Source organism: Vicia villosa, linkage group LG1, assembly GCF_029867415.1.
Source record: "Vicia villosa cultivar HV-30 ecotype Madison, WI linkage group LG1, Vvil1.0, whole genome shotgun sequence".
In the NCBI taxonomy this organism is placed as follows: Eukaryota; Viridiplantae; Streptophyta; class Magnoliopsida; order Fabales; family Fabaceae; genus Vicia; species Vicia villosa.
In genome coordinates this window covers 86,163,119-86,171,009 of record NC_081180.1, presented here as the reverse complement: position 1 = coordinate 86,171,009, position 7,891 = coordinate 86,163,119, and the positions used below count along the sequence as shown (strand labels likewise).

The following is a 7,891-nucleotide window of genomic DNA, read 5'->3' as shown; positions in this document are numbered from 1 at the left end:
GGTTTTGACGCTAAAAATCATCCGAACCACGAGAGAACAAAACGTGTGGCTCGATTTGGTTTTCAAAAAGAAAATCCAACCAAACCAAATCAAATAATGCAGTTTGGATTGGTTCGGTTCGTTCGGTTTTTTACAAGAAAAATATTGAGCCATACATACACATATAGAGGAAAATATAATTTTGTGTTTAATCGTTCATATATTACGATAAAAAAATTTATAGTTGTCAAAATAAGATTATAATTTGATACATATAAATGCTCTTACAATTTTATCTTAGGTCTAAAGAATCACATACATGAAATTGCATTCGTAAGTAAATATTATACAAAGAATACGATAAAATATATTTTCTCAAAATAGTATTTATAAATGAATAATATTTTATTTTTTGATGATATATAAATTAAAATAAATATCATACAAAGAATATGATAAAATATACACACAATACTAGTTGATTTCTCTAAAAAAATTAAAACAAATATATTTTGGTTAGTAAGATTTTATAACATAATGCGGTTTGGATCGGTTCAGTTCGATTTGTAAAATACAAACCGCAAATTAAACCAAACCGCGCGGTTCTGCTAGAAAATGGCCCAAAAACATCTGAACCAAATGTGATTTTTTACAGTTTCGGTTTGGTTTTGCGGTTTTCTATTGGGTCGGTTTGATTTTGAACACCCCTACATGATATCATCTTCTCCTTTCTCCTCGTCAAAGAAAGCTTGACAACCTCAACCTATATTGGTTCGGTTTGGTTTCAATCTCTACCATTCGCATTCACACAAAACTCGATTGTTAACGTCTATCACTCGATTTCAACCAAATTTATGATAATAAGATAAAATCTTTGAAAGTTAATGAAGTGTGTTGATTTTGGCGTAATTTTTAAGTATTACTCATCATATAGGGAATTATATTTGAGTTTATTCATTTATAGTGTTTTTTTATAGTTTTAAATAAAGTTTATTATGAGAAAACTTTAGTGTATTTATCCGTCACGTGAGGTGTGTTAGCCAACTTTATATACATGATTAAATAATTTTGTTTAACTTGTAATTTATGTTGTTTTTTTTATGTCTCTGAATTCATTAACTAACTTCTAAGTGATATCAACCAACATGTTACACAAAATTAACCAACTTTGTTTTACTTGTAATCTCCTTTATTTTTGTCTGAAAACTTATTAATATTAATCAGCTTTATACGCACAATTAATCAACTTTATAGTATTTATAATTTACTTTAGTTTTTTTATGTCTGTGAAATCATTAACCAACATGTGAGTTGTATTAACCAATTCTTTGCACACAATAAACCAATTTTGTTTTAATTAAAATGATAAGAAAGAGAAAGTCTAATTACCTTTTGTATTAATGCGAAGTTAAATAATACAAAAAAAAATGTATTTGAGAATAGTAATATAAGGTGTAGTTGTTAATATTTGGTGTCTAAATAGCAAATCTTACATAACGTAACATGCTTCTGAAGTAATCCGTATCAAAAATATCTAGTAAAGGTCTTGCTAACCAGTGCCCTCAAAATAATGGTTAAGCATTTCAAAAAAAAAAAGAAAAAATTTTATAGAAAATTTAATATTTCAATTTTCATGGCATTAAATACGCTGATTACTGAGATAAATTTACTATTTTAAAATCTTAATCATTGCCCTGAGGGCACTGGTTAGCATTTCCCCTAAAACAAATACCAAATGAATAAATAAAAACAAGGCAAAATATCAGTAAACACATTACGTTACAGAATTTTAAAAAAAAAATTCAAAATCACTTCATTCATCATCATGCATTATTGATCTGTAACTAAGGACTTACTTGTTGATACTTGAGTAAATTGACTTCCTGATCCTGAATCACTTGACTTTGTGAGACCTGAATATTGGTCACTTAATGATACAGATAATGCCTTTTTGGCTTGCAGTAAAAATGGAGGTTCAGAAGGTTCAGAAAGTGGGAAAGATGTGCTACTAAGCAATAGTAAAACAGAACTCATAGTTGGTCTTACATCTATATCTTCTTGAACACACAGTAATTCAACGTGAATGCATCTCATTTTTTCATTCTTATTAATACTTTGGTCTAACATTGGATCTACAATATCTAAACTTGTCCCTGTCTTCCAATTTTTCCATGCCTGCAAAGAAAATAATACAATTGAAAAAAAAAAGATTTACAATCAACATTTTAAACTAGGAAATCTCTATAATGGTTAAAACTTAAAAGGTATGAAACTTACAATGTTTATTAGATCTTCTATATATTCACCATCACGAATCTTCGTGTTTCTCCGACCACAAACAATTTCCAAAATAATTACACCAAAACTAAATACATCTGATTTAATTGAAAATTCTCCATGTCTGATATACTTGGAGCCATGTATCCACTAAATGTCAATACAACGATGTTAAATTATTAAATAAAAAAATTCTATATCATCAGCTAGTTCAAGCATTTTCATAATACTTACAAAGTTCCAATAACTGTACTTGTCATGCCATGGGTTTGATTGGCAGCAAACAATCTTGCAATGCCAAAATCTGTAATTTTTGGGTTCATTTCATCATCCAGTAGAATATTACTTGTTTTGAGATCACGGTGAACTATTTGTAGTCGGGAATCTTCATGAAGATAGAGTAGACCACGAGCAATATCCTTAATGATTTTGAAACGCTTTTCCCAATTTAAATTTGCACGTTTGATCGGATCTACATAATCATCCAAACAAAAATTACAGATATATATACTTCAAAGATGAGGCTGGAGAAAGTATAGTAATTTACCAAATATGATATAGTCGAGACTTTTATTGGGGACAAACTCGTATATTAGCAATCTTTCTCCTCTTTGTAAACAAAAACCTAGTAGTTTAACTAAATTTCGGTGTTGAAGTTTTCCTGTAAGCAATACTTCATTCTTGAATTCTGTTTTTCCTTGCTTAGAATTGGTAGCCAACCTTTTGATAGCAACATCATGTCCATCGAGTGTACCCTAAAATTAATCATAAGTTTTAGTGTATATAGATTAAGAAAAATATCTTGATATATGCATGTGTGTTTCAATAAAAAAATGAATAATTTTTTACCTTATAAACACTTCCAAATCCACCTTTGCCAAGCTCATTTGCATCAGAGAAGTTGTTAGTAGCTAATTTGATGATTTCAAAGTCAAATTGCAACAGATCACCAACTTTAAGATCATTGCCCGCTTTAACTTCATCGTCATCTTCATTTGTCTCTTTGACTGTTGGGCACGTGGTTGCACAAATATTCTATTATTTTTATTTTTTAATTGATGTTATAAAACAATGAACAACTTTTTATTATAATAATGTTAAGTAGATCATTAGAATGGGGATAGTAGTTAGAGATTGTAAGCCCAAGTAGTTTAGGAGCTTATTGCCTTGGTTGGTTAATCGGAGGTAAGTGGAGGTGGCAGTTATTCTAATTCAAGTGTCTGGAGTGATACTTTTCCTGTTAGCTACGGTTTCGACTTCTTTTGTTTTAAGTGGTAGAGCTTACTGCTTTTGCTCTGTATTTCTTTGCTGGAGACAGGTTGTGTTGTAATATTCAATATCCTCTTAAGTGCTCTATTTTTTATCGGTTGTTGTTGGGACAAATGAGTTCCTTAATGCTTTTATTTATTGTCATTCGAGGTCAATAGAGTAATTAGTGAATCAGAAGTGATTAATTTTTACTCAAATTACGTGATCTTTACTAATTGATAAAAGAAAGGACATTTTAGTAACATTGTTAAATGATAAATTATTACTAGGAGAAAAAATCTCAATCTAGATATTTTCTCTTCACTCTTACATTCCAATATATATATGTCTTGTTAGTAAGAAGATAAAGAAGGAGAAAATAAGAGAAAGAAGAGAAAGAGGAGAAAAGGAGAAGGAAGAGAGAAAGAAGAAGTAGAAAAGCTCATGAAAGGATGATCATCATTACCAACTTCATCTACAATCTTTCATCATCTTCATTTTCCTTGCTAGAGGTAGGTTCCTAGTTAAATTAACATGGGTGGGGAAAAAGGTTTATGAATCGAAACTTAGGGTTTTGTGAAAATCATCCTATGTGTGAAATTATTGCTAATACATGTTCATCTTGTGTCTTGCATGCCTTTTGGTGTTAAACCATGATATTTGATGTTATTGGGCGCAAATTGATTATACATGCTAATCTATGATGCAATATATCGTAGGTGTTGTGTGTTTCCTCTTCCCTGTTATGTTTTCCCAATGTTTGAATTCTCTTAATCTCGTTGGGCAAGAGGAACATCTTGTCAAGCGAGCACCTTACTTTTCATCTGCAGACTTGTTCTGCTAGCCTCACTAGGGAGGGTCTCACTAGGCGAGACAACTTAAATTGGAAAGAGATTTCACTTTGTCCAGTCTCGCTGGGAGCTCACTAGGCGAGAAAGATCGTTGGGAGGCTCATCAGGTCTCGCTAAGCGAGAATGCTATGTACCGGTGTCTTAGCTCGTATGGCCACCTAGAGTACCTCGAAGGAGTAGAAGTATTTCAAAGAAGTATTCCTAAGAAACTAATTTTCCAATGGTTTTGAAGCTCGAGAGGCATTGAGATTCAGCAACTTCGTAAAGAGTCTCTGGCAGTGGCGGAGTATGTTGAAAGGTTTGAGGGCGAGTATTGTTGTTTATTTTCTTAAGTAGAGTTTGGGTTGTATGTTTACGGAGCATGACATTCACACATTTTTGGAACTAAGTAAATCTTGAATCTCATTTTGCGTGTTTTCTTAATGAACAAGTTTGAGAAAAGAGTTGCAAGAGTAATGCAAGTTAGATTGATATAATTGATCTTAAAATTTCTATGAGTGTATTGCATAGTCAATCGCATATAAAAATATCAAGGAAGTTAGACGCTCGAAAAGTCAACCGGTATGAAATGTATTCAGGGTGAGTAAGTCTTGAGTGTATCACTCTTATGGCTAATGAGAGCCATAAGCAGTGAAGCTGGAAGAGGATTACTGAATGGTGATCTTGAGGAGATCGGTTCAATATCTTACTAACATGTTATTAAGTTAAATATAAAATAATTAAATATTAATTTGATTATATTAAGAATTTAATAGACATGCACACTAATCTAACTTAAAAACTTAAGTATAATTTATAGTTTGATGGAATATACAATAATCATTCATTTATCATATAAAATTAGTTTATATTGATAGTACATCTCCTGTTTTTTCTTATGTATAATATATATAATAAGAATGTAAATTCTTAGGTACCTATGATAAGTAGTTGGGTACCGGTATCTTAATTAAAATATTTAATATATTTTAAAACAAAAATAATTTAAAATTAAAGGTGACATGATAATGAATAATATTTTTTGATTGGATGAGGGTACCGATACCCAACTAAATTCAAGGATATTGGAGTGTTCACCTAAAAAAATAAAATTTAATAAAGTAAACCAACTTAATGTATTGTATTTGGGTTAAACATCATAAATATTAATATTATTTTAAAATTATAGTCATCCGAGTCAATCATACTACTAATTTATTTATACATGCTAGTTATAATGTAGTGGACGTATTAGCAACGAGTTAAAAGAAATCCTAATTTATTTTTTTTTGTCTAATTCTTATGTTTTAGTTGGGGTCGGCTCATTTAGATGCTTTTAGTGTCTGCTCAAACAATTTTAATTTGTATTTGTGCCGGCCTAAGTAAGACTTGGTCATAAATCACAATTATTTTATCTCAAAATCCACAAAAGAAAACTTATATTGTTTGTGTACCTTCAATTTCAGCAGTATATTTGAGTTTTTGTTTTCTCTGAAAATAAATGCATCCACCACCAACAACCGCCATGCCAGCCACAACAAATGCTAAAACGATAGCGATGACCGTTCCTAATTTGCTTTTCTTTCCTAATCAAGAAATAAGGAATAATTCTCTCATGTCTAATTTTTACATAATCTAAGTTTACCAAAAAAAAAAAAATTTACATAATATAAACAAATGTGATATAATTCCAATAAAATGTACCTTTAGTGGTAGCAGAAGGTTGTGGTGCTGGTGACTCTGTACTGATAACTATGGACTGAGAAAATGGAACTATATCATATCTAACTGAACAACTTGGTCCAAGATACAAACAACCTTTCATTTCTACACACCACCCAAAATTATCAACTGAATCCAAACATTTAGTACAATTTTGCTTTGTCAAATCTGGTGTACACTGAACCAACCCATATATAGTCTCATTATTAGTATTCGATTCATTTACTTTAACACTCTTTTCGGCGAACTTCTTACCCCAATCACCTCCGGCCGCCGTACTTTTGAGTTCATCTAACAACCTCCTAAGTGTTAGATTAAATGCATCATCCACCACTGTCTTGTTTTGAATGAAGTAATAAGCACTTGTTTTAGTTTCCATGGCACCAAAAATTGATGTGTTCGAATAGCGTAAGGTGCATATGTCGTAGTAACCAATTGCCTCTTTATGTGTTCGACACCGATCTGTGAGAAGTACGGCGGATGCTCTCAAGCAGTCACGGCAATCGTTTGAACTAACGTCTCCTCTGCAGAATCCGATTGCGTTTACTTTGTCGGGATTTTCGCCTTTGGAGAAATTGTAGAATCCATAGTCTATTTCTTTGTTGGAATAAATATCTTTTAGAACGGCAGCAAGGTTGTTTTGGTAGGGGCTTCCGGCTACGAAGTTACCGAGATCATCGTTACATTCGTGGTAGCGGAAAACTAGCTGGTCGTTGGCTTCAGAGTTTAGGGAGAAAAACAGCGGAAGAAGTAAAAACAGAAGCCAATGCAAAGAAAGCATAGCTCTCTTATGTGTGATTGATTGTGCGAGAATTGTGGAGGAAGTAATGAAGTTTATATGCAAATTTTTGTAGGGAACAAACACTCTGTGAGTGTATAAATTATGATTTATATCTCTTTCATGTGTACATACGATAAAATTACAAACATGGTTGAAGTCTTCCAAGTTGTGGAGACCTAGAACTATTTTTCATTCGTGTAAAGTTAAAACTAAGGGAAAAAAGAAGAGAACTAAAAATAAAATAATTTTTTATTGATTTGATTGATCATTGTTAAAATAAAATAATACATCTACATATATAATAATATGGATAGAAACTATGAATAGAAGCTATCCATCTAAATGACATTACTATAAGGGGATAACTATAAAGGGGGATTGGATTTATTAGCTTTGTACACATGCCTTTGTAACTTTAGTGCAATTAGTTGATAAATAAATAATTAAAATATGTAATTTAAAGAGAGATATGAATTGGTTTAGAGAGATAGAGAAAAAAAATTAAAAAAGCTTTATTTTTTTCTAAAAACATAAATAATATATAATGTAAACTATTATACAAGATAATTAAATAAAATATATTAATCAATTAAATAAAATTGTTTTGTTTGTTCTTTACTAATAACAGGCAACATATTTGTGCTATGAATTGGGTAGTGTGTGTTGGAGGAAATTTTTTATTGGATTAAAGACTCGCTTCAAGGTTAAAGACTCACTCAAATATATGAGAGATATCACATGTTCACTAAAATCTTTAGGGTAATTGGTGTATGAGTCATCTCACTTATAAAATGATCAAACTCTACTTTTTCAAGTAACGTGAGACTTACACAACCCGTGTGATGAAACGTAAAGTGAATGGGAAGTTTGGAAGGAAATCCAAGTCAGTAAGTGTGTGGGAATGTCAAGGTTCATCTTGAGTGCGTATTATTTGGTGGTCAAGAGTAGGAGTGGTTTAATTGAAAGTCCTTTGTTGTTTATTTTTCTAAGTAGGGTTTGGGTTGTATGATTGCGGAGCATGACATTCACACATTTTTTGGAACTAAGTAAATCT

The 7,891-nt window shown here is 31.3% G+C and overlaps 1 pseudogene; it reads right to left on the bottom strand.

Annotated features, from left to right (window-relative positions):
• Positions 1 to 1,437: 1,437 nt before the first annotated feature.
• LOC131643421 (cysteine-rich receptor-like protein kinase 10) lies at positions 1,438 to 7,010 on the bottom strand (annotated as a pseudogene).
• Positions 7,011 to 7,891: the final 881 nt, after the last annotated feature.